Genomic DNA, 25072 nt, shown 5'->3' with positions numbered 1-25072 from the left:
ACCTACTTTAGTTGTGGGCAGCTGTACTGGGAAAGCTGTTTACTGACCTTCAGGATTCTTTCTGACACTGTCAATCGCAGAGTCCTGATTACGTGCCAACCTGCCACTTGGCAAATATTGCTGGAGGCCGTTTGGGCCCTGAAGTGATACAAGGATACAAACTCTGACGGGTGTCCCGTACTGAGTTGCAATCACATAGACAGCCTTGAGGCAGGGGTCCATTAGTTAGGTCCCAAGTCAGGGGTATTGTGTACAATACTGCGCAGTCAGCTTTTTTTCTGTCATGGACCTACACACACATTTCCAGACAAAACCATAACTTAGAATAATACCGGAATAAACAACCCACTGCCTCCACATCCATCTCTTTCGGAAAAGTCCATTGGGAATGAGTTAGGGTGTGAACGGGAAGCAGAGGAGAGAACATAAACGATGACAGGATGGAGCAATGAGCCGCAAGGTCGGCATGTTGACACTACTGAGGTTTCATCAAAACACTCCAGACAAATTATCTGGCAGGATAGAAAAGTTTAAACTTTTCAAGAAATAATGATGGACGGTAATTTACACTTGCTTTGCACTATCACCACAAAGTCTACAGACTGCACTCTATGTTGCCTGGCAACATCGGAGCTTTTTTAAAATAGAGCCAGTGAAACATCAGGTTTAGACAGAGGCCATTAAAGGCTACACTGAAGTAAACAAGTTACAAGCAGAATTGTGGCTTTTTATTCATGTTGGCATAATGATCACCAACCATTTGTAATTATCTGAGGTTTGGTTCAACTCTGAAGACATACTCAAGTTCGACATCCTGTAGCGATTCCCAGTTAATCACGGAGCAATTGTGGGAAGCATCAAGTGTTAAATGAGCCCACGCTAGCTGCATGAAAGTTGGCTATGTGAACCACTACATATCCACTGAGCCAGCAGGTCTTCACTGGCCTTATTTATCGCTCCATCAAGCGCAGTGTAAGCCGGTCCACCTGCTCTCTGCATGCCCTCCCCTTCACCGCAGGGCACCTCATGACAAATGGTGAAAACAATAGCACTTTGAAACCAAAGATCGCTGAGCAGTATGAATGACAGTCATCTTCTTGACCTTTACCCCCCCCCCCCCCCCCGCCACCACCCACACAAACAACCCTCAGGATAGGTGGCATGTGTATCTTGGATAACCTTGAATTGGTTTCATGTCATGTCTTTGCATAATGAAACGCTAATGCTGTTTCATGCCTTTCGGTAGAATTGATGGCTGAGGGGAAGGAAGCTGAAAGCTGAAAGCTGACCGTAGTTGGTCAGAATGTTCCACTGACGTGATGGAGGGAAATGAGAGCTTGGCAGAGATGTTTTGGATTTTTAGATGGTAGAGGATAAATACACCAGGGGCTGGTAAATAAGTGAGTGGATGATTATGTTTAAGAAAGTCTAACAGCAGGAGACCGAAAATTGTGAGTAATCCGGATTACTAAATATTACCATTATTTCACAGTTGGGGACACCATTTTTTTATTCAGAGATAAATATGTAATTAACTCCAAAAAAATCTCCTGCAGCTTTCCTTGAATATGGCACGCATTACCAATTAGACACTGCATTTTTCTCAGAAATTGTGTGTAAATACTTTGAGATGAAAGAAATGTCATAGCGGATCACAGAATGAATCCCATAATGGCCATGAGCATAACAACATAACATAACAACTGCGATTGACTATGGACCAGTCCAGGGGGTACGCCACCTCTTGCCCAACGTCAATCAAGGAATATAGAAAACGGATAGGTGGAGACGGTGGACAGTGAATTCAGCACCAAGGACAGAGTCGAGATAGACGATGATGATGAAGGCACAAGTGTGGACGACCGCCAATTCTAGATACTCCGCAAATAAATTGACAAGTGCTTTGCTTTATTTTAACCGTAACTAATCAAAGTATAGTTAAAAATGTAAATTGTATAACTAAAGACAGACATATTTTCAGATTTTTTCTGACTATTTGTTGTTCTGGATTATACCGCTTCTAACTATGGAAACGTTTTTCTTTTGAACTCATTTGCTCCCAAAAACGTATAAATACGCTCTATTTTAAATAACAACACTGTCCCATATACGTATTTATACGTTTTTTATGTGTGTGTTTTTATGCTAGAACATACAGAAGGTTTTGATGCAGCCTCTGAACTACAGAGAACTGTTAAAGCAATGGTTGTTATTAAAAAAAAAACAGCCAGCCAGTGGCAGCAGAGTATAAGAGATCAACCTGGGCCATGTTGAAAACAAGCTGTTTTTCAACAGTTTAAAACAGATTTGTGAATAATGATGAAACTTAGCTATATTCTAATGCTAATTGCTGCAAAACGGAAACAGATAGAAATATACTTTTTTTCCTGATGAAAGAAGACGCTCTAATCTTTCTTTTACTAGGTTCCTTGTTTTTAAAGCAATAGAACACAATATTCTGTGGGCCTTGCAAAATCGGTCAAAATCCAGGAAAAACAACAACCTGGGAGCAAAGGGGATTGCTTCAGTGAAAACGGCTGGGAGTGAATGAGTTAAGTATAAAATCGCTTAGCTTACCTACAACCGTGTCAGATTTGATTACAAAAAAGTAACTTACCCAGGAATACTATACATTGCTTTTTACATTGTGTGATTGCAAAATATTTTGGGGCAAAAAGTCTATTTTTCCACAGCCAGACCGAACAAACTCATCAAGTAGAGGATGTGAAACAATGAGCTATATAATGAGGTCAACAACTTGATGGTTTCTACTTAAACTCAGAGCGATCTTTCCCGCTCACTCAACAATGTGGATGAGGTACTAATAAGAGCCCGGCGTTCATTCAAGTACTCATCTCAGCAGTACAAACACACCGGCTTCAACTGCCATGTGCCGCGATTTATTTGCCAAGATGATTTGTGCTGATACAAATTCAATTATATCGCTTGCACAAAAGGTGCTACCGCGTTGGCAAAAGCTTCAGACTACCTCAGCAAACATGGAAGTCAATTGCAATTAGATTCAATATTTACCTGCATGGATTTCCCACGTAAATGTTTAACATTACATGGTCATACTGACATGGAAAATATGGTTCTATACTATAAGTAAAAAAAAACATACTACATATTCTATAAAGTAAGCAAATAATATATTTTGATCCAAAGGGCAAAAACAGAAAACGCATTCCGAGTTGGCACTTTTGTCTGGATTTTCCTCAAAATGCTGCGATTTGGCTGATGATCAGTCCAGGATTCACCCCGCCAATGTGAACTGGGCTTGGCTCCAGCTCACCCACGACCCCAATAAGGACAAGCAGAAAAGAAACGGATGGATTTTCACAAAATACTGAACTTTGTAACATTTAATGAAAATAGGTTGAGTCGTTTTTGAGTATCCTCCTAACAAAACAATCAACAGTAACGTTAGTAAAAGTCTGTCTGTTTGAAATGAACAAAGCATAGTTGATGACAAAAGTAATAAACAGAGTGGCACTGATTAAAAGGACAAACGCTGTCAAAGTCAGCAAACTTGCGAAACCCCAAGAACGCTCCATCTCCCCAGATCACCTAAAACTTTAATTTAATGGGTGACTCGTTGAGTCGCTACAATCTCGCTGAGGCTTTGAGTGCAGCCCAGCGTGGAAATGTTGGCAGTTGGGCCCGTCTCATTATGTGGAAAATCACACGCGCCCCGCCGATGTCACGACAGTCAAACGAGACCGCCGCGTCGGCTTTCAGCGCCATTTAAAATGGCTGCGAGACAACTGGAAAGAACAGCACTTCGGAGGCCTCGGATTGAGTGGAGCAAATTGGACAGCTGGCTTTTCAAGTGTGTATCGAATGCTCTGTCAAGTTTGAATGCGCTGGTAAGAGATGCAGAGGAGGTGTATAAAAAAAAAAACATGCATGCTGCTGCTGTCGCACAATTTTATGCTTAAGAGTTGTGTGAAATATACATTACAGGGAACCCCCATTTTTTTGCGGGGAAACATTAAGACACACCCACAAATATAGTTGTACCCATCCCACATGTCCTAAACATTGATAATATTATTGAAAACAACATTTTTGAAGTATCCCTACTGTTAAAAAAAAAAAAAAACATTGCATCCTTTAAAAAAAATATTCAATTAATGAGTCTACACAACCAATCAATGAATTTTATGTTATGCACCGGTTCATAAGAACAGTCAACTCCCTGTATTTATCTCTACAAGTATTGATACGGGATATCATTATGATTGATCAGACAGTCGGGTCAAACAAGAGAGAGAGAGAGAGAGAAAAAGGTCTGAAGATCCAAGTTTGAAGCCACTGTAACAATCTGCCATTGCACTGCTTAGTCATTGTTGGGGTGGGCCGCCATTTATATCAGATGAGGTACGAGCTGTAAAAAGGAAAGGAGAGCAATCACAAGCCAGAAGCCTCTGGCTCAGTCCTCAGCATTGGCTACAACAGCTCAATGCCGCGTACTGTCTGTGTTGCCTTTTACCGCCCGTGACACATCACCTTCATCTATCAGGCTATCGATACAACACAGCCCGGGTGAAGGCGGCTCACGGGCCTGGGGTCAATATCGTAATGAATCTCCCCCATCTCCGTCCGTTGTGGCGAACACTTTGAGCTTCGAATGCGGTTCTGATGTGCTATAATTTGTTATGAGTGGCATTGTCGGTCAAAGGCTATTTTGCTCACGTATGACTTTACATCTTCTCTTGTTTATCTTCCTAGTGGCCAATTAAAAGGTGGTTGGGAATGACAGTCAGGCGAGACCAGGCGGCATCATTATTCACACCGGCGCAGATGAGAGACAAAGCAGTAGAATTTTTTCAAAGAGAGGCTGAAGCTACAATTGGACCTCTGGGCTTCTTTCTGAAAATACAGCACCGTTTGAAACACCAGCCCCCGGACGGGACAAGGTTAGTTCTCATTAGGCACGCTGGCGTGACGACCGGGCCCTCCACCAACACCACCCCAAAAAACTTTTTTTTGTGATGAGTGAGCGATGACGGGAACATGGCCGGTAAGTCGTTAAAGTATCAAAACAGCTGCAACTAAGCAAACAAACAAACCAACAAACACTTAACACGTCATTGACTTTGCTGCAGCTTGCTACTGATTGATTCTCAAGCCGTGGATTAAAGAGGGGGCAGATTTAGAACTGGCGATGGTAGCAGTTCGGGGGTTATTAAAAAGTGTTATGACCAGCACGGCAGAGTCATGGGCACCTGACAGACAGACAGACAGACAGACAGTTTGAATTACACACTTAGCCACCACAGCATCTGCCAATTCCATTTGGCTACGTGCGCAAGACAAATGGTGGGCACATGTTCATGAAGAGCAATTCAACATTGCGACGTGTAAGGGGGGGAAAGCACACAAAGGGCGGAATGATCAGAGACATTTAAGTGACATTGAAACCAAGACCAGAGAAGTATGTAAACAAAAAAAAATCTCTAAGGCTCCGAGCTTCCAAGTCAAAGAACATTATTCCTATTGCCAAGTAGTGACGGGTGCTGTTGTTGATGAATGACCCTTGACACGGTTACCCGCCCCGCTGGACTGGACTGCAGTGTGGAGCCATTATGGCTGAAATATATTGGAAAGCTGGCAATAAGAATGAATGGAGCAACTCTGTGCCCAATTCATTAAACTGGGTGTCTTCTGAGTTCTGCTGATAGCCACGCTGAATCCAATTTTTATGCCAAATACGACAGAGACAAGCTCATGTGGCGGTATACACTAATGTTTTTCTAAAGGGGAAAACAACTGTATCCATTCTGACTGTCCTCAGTCAAATAAAAGCTAGGGCTGCTCGATTATGGAGAAAATATTCATCACGATTAATTTGTTAATAATTGAAATCACGATTAGAACAATCATTTGTTTTTTGGGTACAAAACAAGAAAATGTTTAAACGTGAAAAAATATTAAGACAAATACATTTCTTTGAAGTTCCTTTCGGGCCAAACAAGATTTATTAAATGAGTCATTTAAAATAAAATAAAAAAGGTGCAAATATATATTTATATATATTTAATTTATAAGGTTATTCATCTTTTATTTTTGTTTACGATGATGCCAATTTTGTAATTGTGGAGTGTAGTAATTGAAATTGTAATTGATTTGCGATTAATTGCACAGCCCTAATAAAAAATCAATAAAAACGCAGTATACATACTGTAAATATGAGGCAAATCAATAGCAATTCCAATAGCAACCGTTTTAGTTACTCTTGTGAATCTATTGCTTTTAAACAAATGCAACGAGAGTAACCAAAAAAAGTAGCGGAAAATCTGCTAACTTCTCATTCCCTGGCGTGAGCCCCAAACTTTTTTTTAATCCAATTAGATGTTTAATATTTCACAGACTTAAGTAGCTTGTTTGTGTGTTTGGCGCCTCCAGGCTCCCACTGTAATTAATGATAATGTGATACTGAGAAGGCAAGAAGCTGATGTGTTTATTGTTCCGTCTTTGTCTTTTTAGGAACTTCTTCTCCAGCGTCCAGCGCACATTTACCGTCTTGCACGACACGTTTTTATGATTCTTACGCACTTGTGCACACCTACCGCATCAAACGGAGACGTTCTCCCTATGAAGCCGGGCAGCTGTCATCTTAAAGTTTGTATTTACACTTCGTACGAACACACTCTATAGAAAATAAGAGGCCATTTGTAGCGTGCGACTGTACACTGAGAGCCCCGCATTGTGCAAGTAATCAGGACATTTTGTAATTCACAGTAATTGTGTTATCTGATGTAGTTTGAAAGAGGAAATGAGACTCCATTGTGGATGCGGAGATAAAGCCGCATTCTACTGTAAAGGCCTTAATCTGTCCGGGTCCCGTCTGGGCATGAACAGACCCCCCCCCACACACTTTTACTGTGTTTACACATGACAAAATGACGCAGTCAGATGAGGGACATGTCTACTATCTACTATTTAAACAAAACAAAAGAGCAGCAAGGGACGGGGGAAAAAATGGACAACGACAATTACTATTTCCAATCCAATTATGAAATTAATGAATTGAAGACGGTAGTTTTTGTTAATATACCAGTATATCGGAGCAATGCCCAGATAAATGTAAATTATTCCCACTAGTGTTTGTGAGAAGCACAGCAATCTGATTGAATGCTTAACGAATTCTAACAACCACTTCCATGACATCATTTCTGCTTCTTTCCTGCGTAAACGCGATTCGAGCCATAATATTGACTTTGATTTATGTGTTGGAAAAGCACAATATTCCAGAATCAATAATTGTTTGGGGCTTTAAGACTAATATCATCCCCCCAGAAAAAAAGCCACAGATTTTATTTTGATTGATTGCAACATTTGCACAATAAGACTAAAAGGGAAAGGCAATTGGCAAACAGGGCAATACAGTGGAAGCGACTGTCTAATTATGATTTGTTACAGCTCGGATTTATTTGCATATGAAAATATTTTTACAATAGAAAATAATGGAGGAAGAGATCTCATTCAGGGTCAAATCGTGACCACAAAATAATTATTAATGGTACTGGCAATTTATAAACATGTAAACATTGTTAATGCTGTTTGTAAAAATGAAAAAACAAATATATCACTGCGAATAAGTAACTATATATAAAGGTCCGTAATATCAACATTTGCCAACTGAAAGCTAGTATAAAAGGAATTTTCTCTTAACCTTGTAACCATTTGCATAACACTGTAAATTGTATTTCATTCAATTTATGCCTTTTTTTTTGTTTTTATTTTCAAAGCCTGTAACTATTCAATCCATTCCATCCAGTGTTTTATTTACATACATACACATTGATTTATTTGTCTTTTCTTTTTTAAGAAAACGGGAATCCTCCAGCTCAAAAACTTGACGTGAGAGAGAAAAACTGAAACCAGTTTTGGAATCTGCACCCAAAAATTTGTTAAAAACAGTTGTTAGACCTAACTCAACAAAAAATTAGTTCCCAGGTATTATCAGCATTGGGTCTAACCCGCCTCTGCGCAGACATACGCCGGACATGAAAATAGAGCCCTCGGGTATCTTATTGAAAAAAACATTTTTGAAAAAGGCATAAACCAAAAATAGTTTTTTAAAGCGAGCAATTCCTCATATTCACAACCGACATCTGTTAAGTGTCACTTTCAAAAACCCGCCGCTAACGACGAAGCAGGCAGTGTGTGCTAAACCCGAAATAAAGCAAAGCAGAGCAGCGTAGCACAGAACGGGACATGGATTCAAATCAATTAAATAATGGAGGAGTGATAATGGTCTCACTAATGAGAAACAGGACTGCCATTAGCAGGACTTGCCTGTCAATTTGTAACAGCTGGAGAAAAAAAAAACTTTTCGCACAAATGTACACAAACCGACCTGCTGTCGGGCACGCGCACAAAAACACTTGGTAAATGATTCCACCTCGTCTGCGATTACAGAAAACAAAGTCTCTCGTTCTTATCTTCCCATCTTTACATTTGTATGTCCTACTGCGAACTCGCTTAGTCCTATGTGAATGGATACTATAATCACATTTGAGCACAGAGCACAGACTTTGTAATGTGATTACGAGCATGACAACATGGTGCTTTCCTCATGACACTGCTTCAACAGAGACCACACGGGGCTAAGGCAAGGTCAACAGTCGGCCCTCGTCTCCCTCTGTCATCCTGCTGCTCTTCTGTCATCCTGCTGAGTGGATGCATTTACACAGCCTCGATCCGGGATGCATTAGGTGCCACACGCACACACGCACGTACACAACAATAACAATTAATCCCATTATACTGCGTTGCTCTCCGAAAGTTTCATGCATCCTGTTTATTGCCGTACCAGCTTACACTCACTTTGAAGAGTGAAAGTGAGACAATTTGTTTGGGGGGGAAAGAAAAAGATTAGTGAGACGGAGGAAATGAGTTGGGTAATAATGCATACGCACGCGCGGTGACAAATGAGCAACGAGTTTAATTCGGAAAGTATATTTCGTTATTTTTAGAATCCTTTTCAATATTGTGCGAGCGTATCAATATTCCTGGCAGAAGCTTATTACCAGTGCAATTAAGTGCGGAAGATTAGTTGCGATGCTCATTTCCACTTCAAAATTTGATAGACTTCCTCTGATGATTTAGCCACGGGATGTTTGTGACAGCTTTGGGGATGAACATTTGAAGAGGGGACATGTAACTTTCATTGATTAATTGTCAAGTAATGTGCATATTTTTACTGTACTGCTTTTATAGCAAACTAGACAAAGTGCAATTTCTGCGGAAATGGCATGGGAATACTGAAAAGCTGAATGCTATTAGCTGCATGCTAAGATTTTGAATGCATGTGCTTATGAAATAAATTGAAAGATCAATTACTAAAATGTCGTCCAAGCGAGGTTTGAACCCAGGTACTCCGTGGTGGCAGGCACTCGATCTAACCACTTATTTATTTTGAAAAGCGTCATCTGATGCTGAAAGCTAGCATGCATTTAGAAATTATAATCCATTTCTTGATATGATAGCAAGTTGGTAATTTGAAAGATAAATGACTAAAGTACTAAAATGCGGTCCAAGTGGGGTTTCAACCCAGATAATCCGTGGTGGAGGGCAATTGCTCTAACTAGTAACTACTGATTTAACTACTGTTGGTATACATGTATATTACTTAGCATAATGGCCATGGATGTATTTGCAATGTACAGTCGAAGGTGGGATTCAAACCCATGACCTCCTGGTTACTGGACAATGCACTTTACCAACTGCCCCACTAAGCAGTATCAGACAGGTAGTAATGATGATAAGTGTATGTATGGAAGTGGGCGTGGAAAGTGGGACTTTCTTTTTATTTTTTTTATTTTTATTATTATTTTTTTTTATGGAAAAAGGAAAGTGGGACTTTCAATGTCTGTCCCATTGAAAATCGATGGGGAAAAGTTGATATTTAACGTTAAATTGTGCAAATACTGTAGGTAATGTGGAATCAGACGATATATTCCCGGGAAGGCGTGAATTTTTGAAGCAAGCTGAAATTTGAACAGTGTAAATCGGAAGTATTAAGGGGGAGTTGTTACATGTTGGATGGCTGTGATTGGCTAAAGCATGAAAAGAGGCGTGTCACATGGGTTATCGCGCAAATCTACAAGTACGTTCCACATAAGCGCTCACTTCCTACCAATAAACTTTATACGGTAACACTTAATTAACTTCAGATGCGGTCTGATGAGACGAGCTTTGCTCCTAAACTCATTCCCTTTACCGTATGTGTCTGTCGGTGTGCGATTATATGTATGCTGCAGTCACCTTGAGGTGTGACATGACCTACCTCTCACATGGTCCGAAAGGCAGGGGGGATTGAATGAGTGTTCCCCCTCTGCTCCCTGTGGCCCAAACGAGCCGAGCAAGAGCATGAGAGCTGGATTAGCTCACGGCGAGACCTGCTCTAATCAGCAAGAAACTCAGGGGGGGCAGGACACACACTCTCGCCAAGACTCAGAAACACACACAAACTCAATGAACAACCTAGAAAGTTTCACTGTCTCTCCCAACGACTGCAGGCGATAAAATCGAGACCACCATTTTCATGAATATACACTTGAAATGACAAACATCAAACATCCCTGCTGTTATGAAATGATGCGGCACGGTGTTCTCACGGTTAGCGCCTCTGTCTCACAGGCCAATCACGGCTCAGGCCCTTCCTGTGTGGCGTTTGCATTCGTGGGTATTCTCCATGTACTTAACTTCCTCCCACATTCCAAAAAATATGCATGCCATGTTATTTAAAGACTCTGGTTTCTTGTCCATATGATATGTGGTCTGCGAAAAAGCTGGCAACAAGCCCAGGGTGTATGCCATCCAAAGTCAGCTGAGAAAAGCTCCAGCTCACCGGCGACCCTTAATGAGGACAAGCAGTACAGAATGCGGATCAATGGATACTATAGTGACAATGTTGACTTGTCTAGATGGCCTTCCAGGGGAAAAGTAGGTCTGGAAGGAAATGACTCACAGATCAGTAACAATTCAAATAATGAACTGTGTGAGGCCTGGGTTGTCAAACATACGGCTCGCGGATCATAACCGGCCCATCAGGGGTCCAATTTGGCCCGTGATCACAAAAGACAAACGGCAAATGTTCCCTAAAATTAACTATTGTTGCTAATTTTGTCCAGTGGAGGGTGCAATACCAACCTTTTTAAATGACTTCCCAAATTTGGCTGTTAATTAATTCCCAGCCATTTTCACTGAAGGAACCCCCTTCACTCAGGGCTGTTTTACTGGATTTTGACTGATTTTGCAAGGCTCACATAATCTTGTGTTCTATTGCTATAAAAACATGGAACCTACACTAAAGGAAAGATTAGAGTCTCTTCTTTCATCAGGAAAAAAAAGTGTATTTGTATCTGTCTCGGTTTTGCAGCAATTAGCATTAGAATATAGCCAAGTTTCATAATTATTCACAAATCAGTTGAAAAGAACTGCAACATGGCCCTGGTAGATCTCTTATATTCTGCTGCCACCTGCTGAACGTTTTTTGTAATAACTACCATTGCTTTAAGTGACCTCTTCAGGTCAGGTCAGGTGTTTTATGTATATTTATATATGCTATAGCATAATTTTTTATTATTTTTTTAAACAACGTAGAAATAAGTTTTTGGGACCATGGAAATATTTAAATTAAAATAGAACGTTTTTATACATTTTTGGGAGCAAATGAGTTACTCAGGATTTGATTATTGCACTCATTTTTAAAGACATTTCAGATTAATCTGCAATAAGATAATAAATGTGAATATTTTCAGAATGTACATGCAATTATTTGCACCCAAAAACAGGAAATATTTTTGACCTATCATTTGCCCACAATGAGATCAAATTTGGGTGGACCAATGAATTAAAATCAGTTTGCCGCCTCTGGTCCAGGCTAATGTGTTTGTATATGTGTAAGACATTCAGTCTGAAATTGATGAATCCTCGATATTTGAGTATATCATACTGAGTTTGTGCGTGTGTGCATGTGTTGCGAGAGACAGTTTATTAGAACCATCTTCTATCCAAATGGCACCATATTAGAAGGGAGAGAAACCTTTTCTTTACTGCAGCAAATGACCTGAAGAAGATGTTTTCTTTTAATTAAACTCACGCCTTATTTACTCTCCAGATGCAGAGAAGCACATTTATGAATATATAGATTGATGCTTTTCTGAGGAAATAAAGCAACAGGGGAGGAATATACTTAAATGAAAAGGCGGTGTGATTGATACGGTAAACTGCTGTAGATTCGTATCTGCTGGGAGATGGCCTTCATCTGATTTGAATATTTTATTCCAGGCATTGAAGGCTTCAGAGATCAGACAGTTCTTCCCTGCTGCTATTTATAACAGTTCACACGTGTAGATCATATTTCTCTAAAAGTGCAAGGAATCCGGACTGATATGTCAGAACACAACATTTTTGTCTTACTGTGGATGATTAGTGCTTGCACTTTTGATCAACCTTAATTTCAAATGCAGCGGATTGTTAAATGATAAGAAATGGCAAGGCTGACATTTGTCAACTTGGACACATATTGATGGAGATCATTTCGAGAACCTGTCTTCACAACAGCCATTATCTTCATCCTGCAGGCTTGTTAGATGGTCAGGTGACTGAAGGGCCATTTACTTATCAGAGACGCACGCCTATGTGGACTTTCAGTCCTCATTTCATTCTCCTAAACCCCCCGTTTCACATTGCATTACCTTTGCCCGGCTTCATGCAGTTATAAATAAAGATGTGATAACAATACTATGCTGTTAAGACCCAAAGGCAAATGTATCCAAAAAGGTATCATAGCACAGCCTGCCTTCGACTCCCTTGAAGAGTGCTGACTAAAAATCAATTCACTCCAGTCCCCTTCCAGAAATAGACTTAAGATTGGACACAGGTCAACTTTAATCCTCAAAGTGAAATGCAATGTAAACAGGTTTTCCTATTTTTTGTGATCAATGTGTATGATGATATGGAACTCACAGTGATATCGCTGGCCTGGCTGCTAAACTCACTACAATCTGTATATATATATAACATCAATATTTATAACATATTTAATAGCGGTGACAAAATTAGTGCGTTATTTTAAAGTTCCTTTAACAATTTTTTTTAATGCACAATTAATGACCGCCCCTTACTTGGAAAGGCTGTACTGGGGGAATTCCAGTCGCAACGCAGTAGACACGTCCATATCAAAATTTTGCAGAAATAAATTGAATAATAATGCATATATTTGTGGAGACTGGGCTAAAGTTGTATTTTACCATTTTGAAAATGTGCAGAATTTACTTCATGTTAAAGATTAGATAGAAGAAAAATGCACTGAACTGGCACCAATGTCTTACAAATGCAATTATGCCATCTAGTGGCAGAAAAATGACCACAACACAAATCAATATCACACTTGTTTTTTACAGTACAGTACCTCTTTGCATTTTAACTAAATTTTATGAATTATGATGATATTACTGTCTCAATTACTAAAAGATGCAGCCGTATTTCTATAAGCGTAACTTTTTTCCCACAGTTGCGATTAATCGTGAGTTAACTTTTGAAGTCATGTGATTAATTACGATTAAAATTTTTAATCATCTGACACCCCTAATATTTAACAATAAAGATGCTAATATAAAAAAAGGGAATAAAAAATAAATGGCTCACAACAAGCATGGAAATGATGCTAAGAAAAGACATATATGGATTCCGCAGGAAACATTTCATGACCATTACGACTAACAATGTTGAGTATCAATTTCTTAAATAAGCAAAATCCTTACATATATGTAAATATTTAATAGGGATGTCCCGATTCGATCACGTGATCACAAATCAGGACCGATCACATGATTTTCGGGGCAAAAAGATTAGTTATCTTAATTTGAGAGGTCACTAATATATATATATATATATATATATATATAAATGTGTGTGTGTGTGTGTGTGTGTGTGTGTGTGTGTGTGTGTGTGTGTGTGTGTGTGTGTGTGTGTGTGTGTGTGTGTGTGTGTGTGTGTGTGTGTGTGTTTCCAGTCAGAGGTCATCTTGTATTGTTTCCCCCCCATATTTATAGTCAACAATTACACAGGTGCAATTGTTTGTCAGCAGATATCTTGTTAGCCTCTTCTTGGCTCTTCAAATTGGCCTTGTTTCAGGTGTCAAACAACACCGGCCAAAAGAAACTTTGAAGTGGGAGAGACTTAGCATGAAGGAGGAGAGGGATAGTGAGGCAATTAAGGGGATGGTGTCATCGGAGACAAGCTGACGTACTTCATACAGTATGGACTTACACTGACAGAATAATGCATGGGTCAGAGGCATTGGGGTGTAACCTATAGCCACTTTATGTAGGCTGTATGTGACACATTACTTGACAGGGGTGCCACCGTTTACTGTAGTAGTACAAATGGAGTTGCACTTGCTCTGAAATAAGTAGTAGACGAACAGTCTAACCTATAGCCGTTCCTTGCTCTAGGTACGGCTTTTGATTTTCTCAAATATGCGGCTACTGTAAAGGATTCATTCAGACTTGCTTCAAATTAAAAAGTCATTTCTATTAATTAAGTGACAGCGAGCTCACTTCCAACAACACACTTGTTATTCTACCCAAGTATCCAATCTCAATAAAATACATAATGACTTTTTGGGAGTGGACATTAAAGCCTGCTAAATGTCAAAGTAGATTGTTTTTGTTTGTTTTTAATAAAGAAAGAATAGATGGTTTGATGAAATGCCAAGGGATGATGGAGCATCCTCATAACTGGTGTTAAGATTAAGGAGCAGCCTCACACATAATCAAGCACAAATACAAAACATTTTACTGTTGAAGATTGGGTTCCTGGAGTATTGATCCACAGCCAATATAGTTGTTTCATATAGGTGAATTGATCCAGATGGATAGAAACTTGCCGTTTGATGCCTGAGTAATAGCATAGCAAGACGACCAGGCAATATACTACTAAGACGTGATTCAAAAGAGTTCACCACAAATGTTCAGGTCAAATATCTATGGTTAGGTTGCTTCTTCCGCTAACACTTCCAATTCCATCACTTCAAACTTCATTCTGCACTTGCGTTCCTCTCCATAATTTCCCACAAATTTCCACTATCAGAGCTGCATAAAGTGCAAAAAATAGGGCGTTCTACGTCAATTTTACACCATTTAGTGCCTGCTTCTTGGGATCGTAGCATATCAAGCCTTAACAGTCACAAAATGTCAGCGCATATCATTTTCACCTATTAATAGAATGCAGATAATGAAAAGTTTATACATTTAGAGTTTCATAGCAATAATCTATAATTAGATTGTATAATCAAATATAGATATAAAACATACCCATAGATAATGAGCCACATTAAATCCATATTTTTTATAGTCCAAACTGGCTGGACAAGGAGCAATCTAGCAGGTCCAGTTGGTGGTTGGAGCAAGGATCAAAAAGCTCAACAAGTAAGCCCCTCTTATTAGTGGTGACCTGTTGCATGTCAGTAAATCAGAGCCATATCTTAAATGCTCGCTTTCAGCCTGACATTTAGAAAATAAAGATGCTTTTTGTATAAAAAAGCTATTCAAGGAGCCCAAAACCCCAGGACATACTTATAATGTGACCTGAATGAAAGGTTCATATTCAAGATGAACATACAAAGCTTTATTGATTTTGGTAATGGTATTCTGTTTGGATTCCATTTGTATTGGTCTTGTTTTATATACTTTGTAAAGCCTTTGAAACTGCCACCGAATGGGACGAGTTGTCAGTTTTGTGACTCGAGTGCAAACACGGCTGGAAGCTCCTCAGTATCCTCCGTGTAATATGAACCATAAATTCCAGAAGCCGTGGATTAGCTACACCAAGCTGTGAGTGGTGAATATTGCATGCGGACGTGGGCCCCGGGTGAGCCGCGGCTCACGTGCGTGGTCACTGCGTCGAGGCCGGAGGATTAGCGGGATGAGGCGCTAGGGTTTCACCTAGTATCAAGCGCTATCTGTCCATCTGAAGTCAGCAGGTCAGCTGACTAGCGTCGGGATATCACCTAGCGCCGAGCGCGCATCTTGCCAACGGCGGAGTCGGATTCGAGCGTAACTATGTGGAGTTTTTGCAGCTTCTGGATGAGCGCTTTCTAAAGCAGCCGGAATCCCCACAGGAAATCAATAGGGCAGCCTGGCGCGAGCATATTTTAAAAGCAGAGGCTGAGCAAATAGCAAATATCGGAAACATAAAGATCGTTTGTGGAGCACACAGTAGGTCTCTCTGCACTAAAGTCCGTAAGTCTGTGAATTGGAAACATTCAGTTAAGACGCCTGTATGCACTGGTAGCATCACCAGTGATGGATACAAAAAAAATATGTATTGATTACTTTCATGGCTGCGCTACAAAATCTTGAAAGATGTGAATCATCAAAATTAGAACTATTATTTAAGTTTTAAGTAACTTGAATTTAAGCTTGGTTGCCATCAACCTGGTACAGATTTGATTCAACCTTAGAGGTTCTACTGTGCATTCCAATGAATAATAGCTTGGATTTTCCTTCAGTATCCTACACAGTAAATTCTGTAAATTTGACTATTTAGAGTGGGACCAAATAGACTCGGTTTGAAAGTAATATTTACACTTGGAAGAGAGTAAAATAAAGAATGAAAAAATATATATAAAAAAAACACTTCTGCATCAGTTCGATTATCTCACACCCATCTTGTTCCATTACCTCTCTCTAAATTGGGCTACATTCAGGCCTAAAAGCTTTGGGAAAGACATACTATCCGATAAGTTGAATCTAACCAAGTGCTATCTTTAACCTCCCCTGCCTCTTGAGTGCTCCAGTAAACATCACTGAGAAAGCTTCGGCATCGGTATTTAAAGCTTAGGCGCGGGGTGGAAAATGCCCCGCCCACTCACTGACACCAATGACATGTTTGTGTCATTGTTGGTGCTGGTGTGTTTGACTTTGTGTCGCAGCAGCGACATTGAGAAACAAGAAAAGAAAAATGCCACGGATCAAAGGAAGGCAATTTCAGCAGATTAAGCGTTTATGCGCACACGCCGAGATTTCAAGCATACTAATACCCTACGCGTTAAACATCATTAGCTGCACCGGGTTATTAAACATCCCCTTAACGGACCTTCACAATATAGTGTCATCACTACCGATAAGCAAATGTCAAATTTTGGCTTGGTGCTGTTCAGACTAGAGTCACACCACAGCGGTGCTGGTTACAATGTCCTCTTAAATTAAAATGTGTCATTAGAATCCAGGATGACCATCTATCCATATACAATATAAATAAAAGATCAATGATCGACGAGGCAAAAGCTGGCTGTAACTGGAACTTGAAAATAAGAGTGTTTTACTTTCAACTTTATTGACATTATGGTCTGGGTTAACCGTATGGCAACTATCACAATACAGATTTAACCAGTATGTTTTGGTTAAACATCTACAAGTCATGTTGAATACATGATACTCAACTTATTATAGACCCGTGGACCATTAAGAAAGTTTCAAAAATTTCCCGCAGTTGCATCATTGGGGAATGAGGGACTGCAGCTAACTAAAAAATATAAAGTAGTAATGCTAATTAATGTCTTGTGTAATACATACATACACTGAACAAAGTTACATTAGTGTACGAGATATTTATGGGATGATAGAAATTTTAACTCTTTCCTGATGTGATACATTCGTAAGACTCAGACTGTTGCTTAAGTCTCAGTTACGTCAAACGGAATATACTGTATATAGTGATGGCATTCATCGGGGGGGGGGGGGGGGGGGGGTATGCTTCCATAGCTCCACATAATAGGTGAGCATGTTAAAACATGTTTGTGTTGCTACATCCACTACACTGCCCACCTTTCACATGGAGTCGAATTTGTAGCGTGAGCATGTGTTCAGTCAGTCAGTGTGAGATAACACGACAATAACCGACTATTTCCCCTGAAAAACATAAAGCTGAAATTGGGGTTATATAATCAACGGCGGTACGTACGGAGCCGTTAAGAATTTACACGTCACATTAAAAATGGCTTTTTTTTTTTTTTATTTGGGATTTATTATGGACGTCCTCCAATTCAATATTCTATTTGAAAGATATTTGCAGCATGGAGGCGACTCAATCGCGGGTGATTGATATTAGGGTCCACGCGCAACTGCGGGGTTTGACTGACAGGCACTGATGGCGCGCTGCCAAGAAGACAAATGAAGTGCTCTATCCGTACGAGTGAAGCCATTACCCGTTTGGATGTTGTTTATTTTCACCCCGTTCTCATCTCGGAGTCCTATTACGAGTGTGGGTCACTCGTTACGTTACGGCGAACGTCCACTTTGGTGAGTGTGGATATTGTGATCTTTCTATGGCACTTTTATGTGAAAGTAGGGGACGGTGCAAATATTAAGGGGTTGGATTTGGTTGATGTCGATGTCAAAGCAAGAGTCTCCATGCCGATCACGACTAGCAACGTCCTTACATACGTCAAGGTTGTGTCGTGAGATGACATGAGTTGTCCGTAGTTTATATTCAGTCCTTTTGTTACTTTTTACCACTTACATTTTAGTTTGACTTTTGTTTCATGACTTGTTTTATTACAGCAGAATTCTGGAACTGGAATTTCCCTCAGGATATATAAAGTGTGTCTCTATCAACCCATCTAAAAGAAGACCAGACAATCAGGTTTTGTCCAAATGAAAAGAGAAAAGCGACTGTTGTAAGATTGGTTTAAATGTTTCTACATTTATGCCTTTTAAGCAACTTGCGAGGGTTTAGTTTCCAAAGCCCCAACACACCAACTACTTGGAGATTTCAAGTGACGGTCCAGAGCACAGTAAAATGTCAAGCCACAGATAACAAACTCCCCGTTTAGAGAAGTCCCAAGGTATCCCCACCATGTCTTGGCTTCATACGAGATGTATTATATGTCTACTTACTTGCATATAACTTTTCGGCAAAAGTGGATGAAAAAGTAGCCCCATTTTAGATATGAGATCAGCACAATTTGTGATTCCACAACAACAAAAAACGTCTGCATTTTGTGCAACGTAGGTTTTTTTTTACCGATGATTATAAAAGAACATCAAATGCTAGAATCAAACTTTTTTTTCATGGTGAAAGTCTATTCTTTCATTTAGTAGATTTGGTGTGCATATAATCGTTGAAAACAATATCCTGTGGCTCTTAAAAATATCAAAATTCTCTCAAAGGTCTGAGTGAGTTTTTAAAATAGTACAAGACCAGTTCAGTCATCGCAAAGTATCCATCCGTCCATTTCTTTCACTGCTTACCCAGCTAAGGATGGTGGTGAGCTGGTCCTAAATCTCAGGTGGCTCACTGTGAAAATGTAGACTACACCGTGGACATTGCCGGTCAATCATAGGTTACACATGGAGACAGAAAATCGTTCACACTCACACAGTCACTGAGTGGCAACTGCACACATGCTAACCCTGTACACAATTCAGGTGAGGATTTTGACATTAGTTGACCTCATCTTTTAGTCTTTCAGTCTCTGATCTTAGGCAGCCAGAGGATCGCTAAAGAACAAGATGAAATCCTTCTCAACAAGATTACCACTATACAACACAAGGTAATTCAACTGACTCTTTAACACAATTACATTAGGTTCCTTATCTGCAAATGAACAGATGGAAAGGTCGCTGCTGTGTACTTAGCATCAATATTGATACCGCTGTGAGTTCTCCAATAAATATAAACGAATCGTTGCCCGTGCTGCTCGGAAGGACGCCATGTTGCGTCTTCGCCGGCTATGTGTCACAGCGTGTGAATGTGCGAGCATGCCAAGCAGCCTGGCATACCGCATTAGGTGACTAATGAGGCAGACGCACAATACAGCACAATCGCAATCGTACGTGTCAAGATCAATTATTTGGGTGCCATTAATAACGGGGAATGCGCATGCTAACACTGGAAACACGGCACTTTGTCGGGAGACAGATGACCGCGACTTTGATGACCATGAGACTGTGCTAGCAAGCAGTACGTTTTTTTTTTTATTCCCTTTGTCTACGAAGTAATTCGCTCCAACAAAATTTACCAAAAAAAACGTACAAAGAGAGGACTACAATCTAATTACCAGATAAGCTAATGGTTAGCATAGCTTCTTCTAGTAATAGTTCTTGTAAATGGAAAGGACCTAATGAAACCAGTATTTAAAAAAAAAATCATGTATCATTTCATTAGAAAGTTATACCGGAAGATTTTCATGTATTAGTTTTTTGTTGTTGGATACAGACCTCCAAAAACAACGAGTTCTCTGAGAATGAAAAAGTTGCACGGCCCTGTGTGTCTCGTTCAAATCTCTGTTTTGCGTCAGTTGTGCTATAAACAAACAAAAGCCCTCATTATATGTTTTGAAAGGGCCGCCTCTTCTTCTAAAACCAAAAAAGCCTAATGAAACTTCATGTGTGGGCAAAAGCTGGCAGCATCAATGCTGATGATTGTGTGTACGGAGCACTTAGCTGTGCCGACCCTCCCGAGAGGTCACATGTCTATCTAAGTACTTTGCTTAACTACTGCTGCTAGGCAATCAAGAGTCCCTCCAGTCATACATTGCGACATATTCCAGCGAGCTCTTAATGTTAACACGACAGCGCATTCAGTTGCACACGACAAAGTATGAGCCTAAAATGTTCAAATCCATAATTATTTGCATATCACGATGCAGATTTCTTGTTGGCACTCGTAAAAATGTCACACCTGATTGCTCAGACCTGCAAAAGCAATTTCCTTTTCAATTCCACTTGAATGGACTGGTAATATACAGCAAATAACAACGCTTAGGGACACCCAAGCTGGAGCGAGGCAATTCATTCCAATTGTCAAGCAATTTTTCTGACATGATCGCAAAGTGAAGGGAAAGATTTGTCTGACTTTTCAGCAACATTATACATTGAATGTAACTTCACTACTATTCACTTGGGCTGCTTCAAAAAAACCAACAGAATTATTTTTGAATGCCCGAATAAGTACTATCAAACTTTCTTCATTAGTCCTTTTTTGTAAACATTAAAATATGTAGACTGTTCTAAGAAGTTTGTCAAATTTGGCGTGGCCACTTTAGAGCGCCTCATTGTCAGCTGTGAGTGTACGCAAATTACCCAGAGAAAGGCAAAAAAGCAAGTAGAGGGGGGAAAAAAAAGTCAGACTTCACAGTCAGAGTGTAGCTTAGGCCTGGTGTTACTTAAGAGTGCCTCGTTGTCGGCCATGAGTGTGCGCGCATCAGGGTGGAAGAGCGGGTACAAACACAAAAAAATGTAGCTGTGATTGCAAGCTTGTGGACAGGGGCTTCACGCTGGGGTGACCGAGTGCCTTGTTGTCACGGCAACGACCCAGTGGGAAATTTTCCATCCAATGGAGGCCTTAAGTGAATATATTTCCGCGGCTAAAACGTAGCCATGTGTAGGCATGAAGGTTTTATGTTGTCTTTTTGGGTAAAGTCGCTTTTCAAATCAAAGCAATCAATTCTACCTTTAAGGTTCTTCATCTTGCCTTTATGTAGCCTCCGTCATTATTAACTCCATCGCAATCAATGTTTACCGTTTTAATACTGAAATTCAATACAAAATCAATAAAGGGACTGTGGAACCTTGCCGGTGGAGTAACACTCAACTTGGTCAGTATCCCTTTTCCTACTAAGCCCCCACATGCACTTTATGTGTGTGCATGTGTGTTTCCTGGAGAGCATGATTGATTAAGCTAGTGAGCTATCGGCGTCGGACAATTGAGCGTGAGAGCGAGAGGGGAGATCTATCATGGTGAAGGCTCATGCCTAAGCTTGGCACTAGATAAATGGGCCCAAGCGTGTGTGTGCATGTATGTGTTAGAATCGTGGTCATCCATGAGAGCGTTTGGGTGAGTCATGGATATGTTATCCTTTTGCAGGGGCAAACGACAACAAAAACACGACACTTCTTAGCAAAGCATGACTATTGAAAATGTTTTTTGTTGTTGTGAATGAATGATCTTTGTGGTGGGAGAGAGGACAAGGTGAGCCGGGAGGGGAATGTAGAGTGGTGGTGGGGGACAAGAAGAGGTGACATTGTGTGTCATCCTTGTAATATGAATGAGTTATGTCTGTGTCAGTCAATAAGCAGTCCTTTGCTGGGGTTGTGTGACTCGGACGTCCAGAGACAACATTTGAGCTTTCGGGAACAATTTTGTTCACTATTTCATTTTCATGTTCATAGTATAAACATTTTTAACATGAGAGAAAAAAAAATGGTCCTCTGATTAAAAAGTAAAGATAAACCGATATGTTGTTTTTTTTCAGGGCCGATACCAATATCGATTATTAGCCGTCAAGGGCGCCGATAACCGATATTCGGAGCCGATATAAATTTTCACTAAAAGGGAAAATATTGGCATCAAAATGTGAAAAAATACAAATTTCAACTCTTACATTTTTTTACATTTTAAGCATATGTTTATTGAACACCTTTTAGGGTGGAAGTTTAAAAAGAAAATCTTAGTCATTAGCTAACAAAAAGTTCAGGGATCCCCCAGGCGCTGTAGCAGGTCTTATATAGATTAATAAAAACTTAAGTAAAAAGCTCCCTATTAATTTCTACTGTAAAGTTTACCAAAAATGTCAAAAATATCTGAAGTGTTAAAATTTCACTTATCTTAGTTTTAATTTCAAACAAAAACAGAAGGTGCAGAGATTTCAGAGGGTCAGCAGCATCTCGGAAAATTTCAATAATTAGTTCCTTGAAGTTAACACTTTTTTAAATGGATCTATGACCGTCCGGTCGATATTCGTCAAAATGCTGAATATCGGCGCCGATAATCGGCCCCGCCGATAATCAGTCTATCCCTATTAAAAAGTTGAGTTCAAGTTTGTTGTGTTTTCCAAAATCTTGGGCAGAGCATAATATATTGTGTTTCCGAAAAGAGGAAGAACCTTTATTATGATATTCCAAGAATCCTAATTTTGAGCCAATGTGAAAAGCATAAATATTTGTAATGGCTGACCTTAAACTAATGGCATTCATCCAGACGTCACACTGTCAGACAGGCAGGAGTCACAGATAAAAAATTGACCACCAGAGTAAAGTGGAGGAGAATAGAAGACTAAACATACGCTGAGAATCTAAAGTGCTAGACAAAACAAAGCTGTGATAACAGTGAATACTCAGCATTTTACTTCATGAAAAACTACAACAGAGTACAGTAGCAATAGCTTAGCTAGTTTTTTTTTCCTTTTGAACATATTTCCTCAATGACTATAACCCACTGATCAATTGTTACTCTTTACTGGACATTTATTTTGGATGTCAACATAAAAAAGTAGGCAGTGACATTTACTGTCCCCTCCAAATAATCCAACACAACAAGGTAAAAACTGCTGACAACAAATGTTCATATACACCTAAACAGTTTTTGCTGCAAAATTTCAGCACAAGGTACATTATAATTATTATTATTTTATCTCCAAAACTGTGGAAAACTAAGAAAATATAGTCTTTCTTTAGGGCTGCAACTATCAATTATTTCAGTAATCGATTATTCTGTCGATTATTATTTTTTGATTAGCCAATGAGTCAAATTTAAAAAAAAATCAACATTTTCATCCCTTTATTAAAAAAAAAACTGGATTATTATTATTTTTTTAATTAAATCAACAGGAAACAAACATCAATTTTGATTCAATTACTGGTTTGGTGCGTAATGTGAAGAAAATCGACAAAAAATGTTGATCATTGTTTTCCAAATTTCAAAACAAAGATAATCAGTCCGCTTTCATGGAGCACTACAGAAATTGATGAATATTTACTCTTGAGGAGTTGAAATTTCGAACATTTGGATTTAATAATTGATTAGTTAACGATTAATCATTCCGCCTCTTTTATTTTGCCTTTCATAAGTTCCACTGTTTTCTGCTAATTACTGAAATCTTTTTTTTTAATTCAGTGTTACACCAAGAATTGACTGTTTAGTCTCGATAATATCACCAGAAGGACCAGGACATAGTTCTAACTACGCAATCACAGAGGTTCAGAAGGCTTAATTAGAAAACAATTCTGTAAGAATAAGCCGCTAGGCAGACAAGACTCTGGTTAAATACATATAATGAGAATTTTGATTAGCGACTTGTTTGTGTTGTAGAGGCTCTAACACAAAGAGTACAACATAAAAAGTGTAGCGAAGAGACAGCTGGTGACACCCGTCTTGCGCCTCTTACTTCTTCCTCTGACCACCATCCGTGTGCTCAGATGATGTGAGAAAGACACTTTCAAACTGTCACTGTTCCTCTCCTTCTCGCTTCCTCGGCGATTCCTCACTTTGCCTGTTATGTTGTTTTCCGGCCTCTTATGTCTTCTTGCCCTCTCGTTTCGCCTCCATTTCTTTCAAGGCCTTTCATCTTCCCCGAGATTTTCTTCCGTCTGTCTCTCCTCTTCTTCCTTCTGCTGCTCTTGTGTCTGTCCGCAGGTGCAAAATGTCTCGCAGCTGCTTTGAATGGCTCAAGGACTCCGCCAGCACGAGTACAATGGTAGCGGTTTATTGCCATGGAAGCTGCCTATTGATACCGATACCAGCGTCCTGTTATCTGGTACTGGTCCAGCAAACGTAATTACGTTGTCACCATTAGAAACAGTACTGTGAGCTTCCCCTGCCTTATTTTAAGAATATTTGTAGAATGACTAATTTAAGTCATGTTAACGGAAATGATTGAGGAGAAGAAAAAGCAATACAATCGCTTTTGGAGTTCTATTGCTTTGAAGAGAACTATAAATATGAGAAAGGCCAATCTAAGCCAATCACTGGCACAGAGACACAAAATTAGCATATCAAAAACAAGTAGTCAAGTCGTTCATGCGCAACAGCTTGCATACAAAATGAGCAGGCAGATAACAAGTACTACACCGGATAAACAAAAGCGGAGACCAACTCGCACATAAATTGGTGGAAAAATACTATTTGGTTACTTTTATTCTTGAAAGTTGTTAAACACCGGTATATATGCTGATATTCTATGGTTTTCGGTTTTCTGTCCAAAATGTCGCCGAGGACCATACTGTGGAATGGATGACTCTCAGGCGTCACACAAATTGGTCAAATT

General features: G+C 39.7%; 1 protein-coding gene across 1 annotated transcript in view; it reads right to left on the bottom strand.

Annotated features, from left to right (window-relative positions):
* Positions 1–25072, bottom strand: part of kcnh2b (potassium voltage-gated channel, subfamily H (eag-related), member 2b) — a 137272-nt gene that overhangs the window by 91989 nt on the left and 20211 nt on the right. The gene's annotated exons all lie outside the window — the stretch shown is intronic.

Source organism: Leptonotus elevatus, chromosome 21 (assembly GCF_054856555.1).
Source record: "Leptonotus elevatus isolate MCC_2025b chromosome 21, RoL_Lele_1.0, whole genome shotgun sequence".
NCBI lineage: Eukaryota > Metazoa > Chordata > Actinopteri > Syngnathiformes > Syngnathidae > Leptonotus > Leptonotus elevatus.
This window is presented reverse-complemented; position numbering and strand designations above follow the sequence as displayed.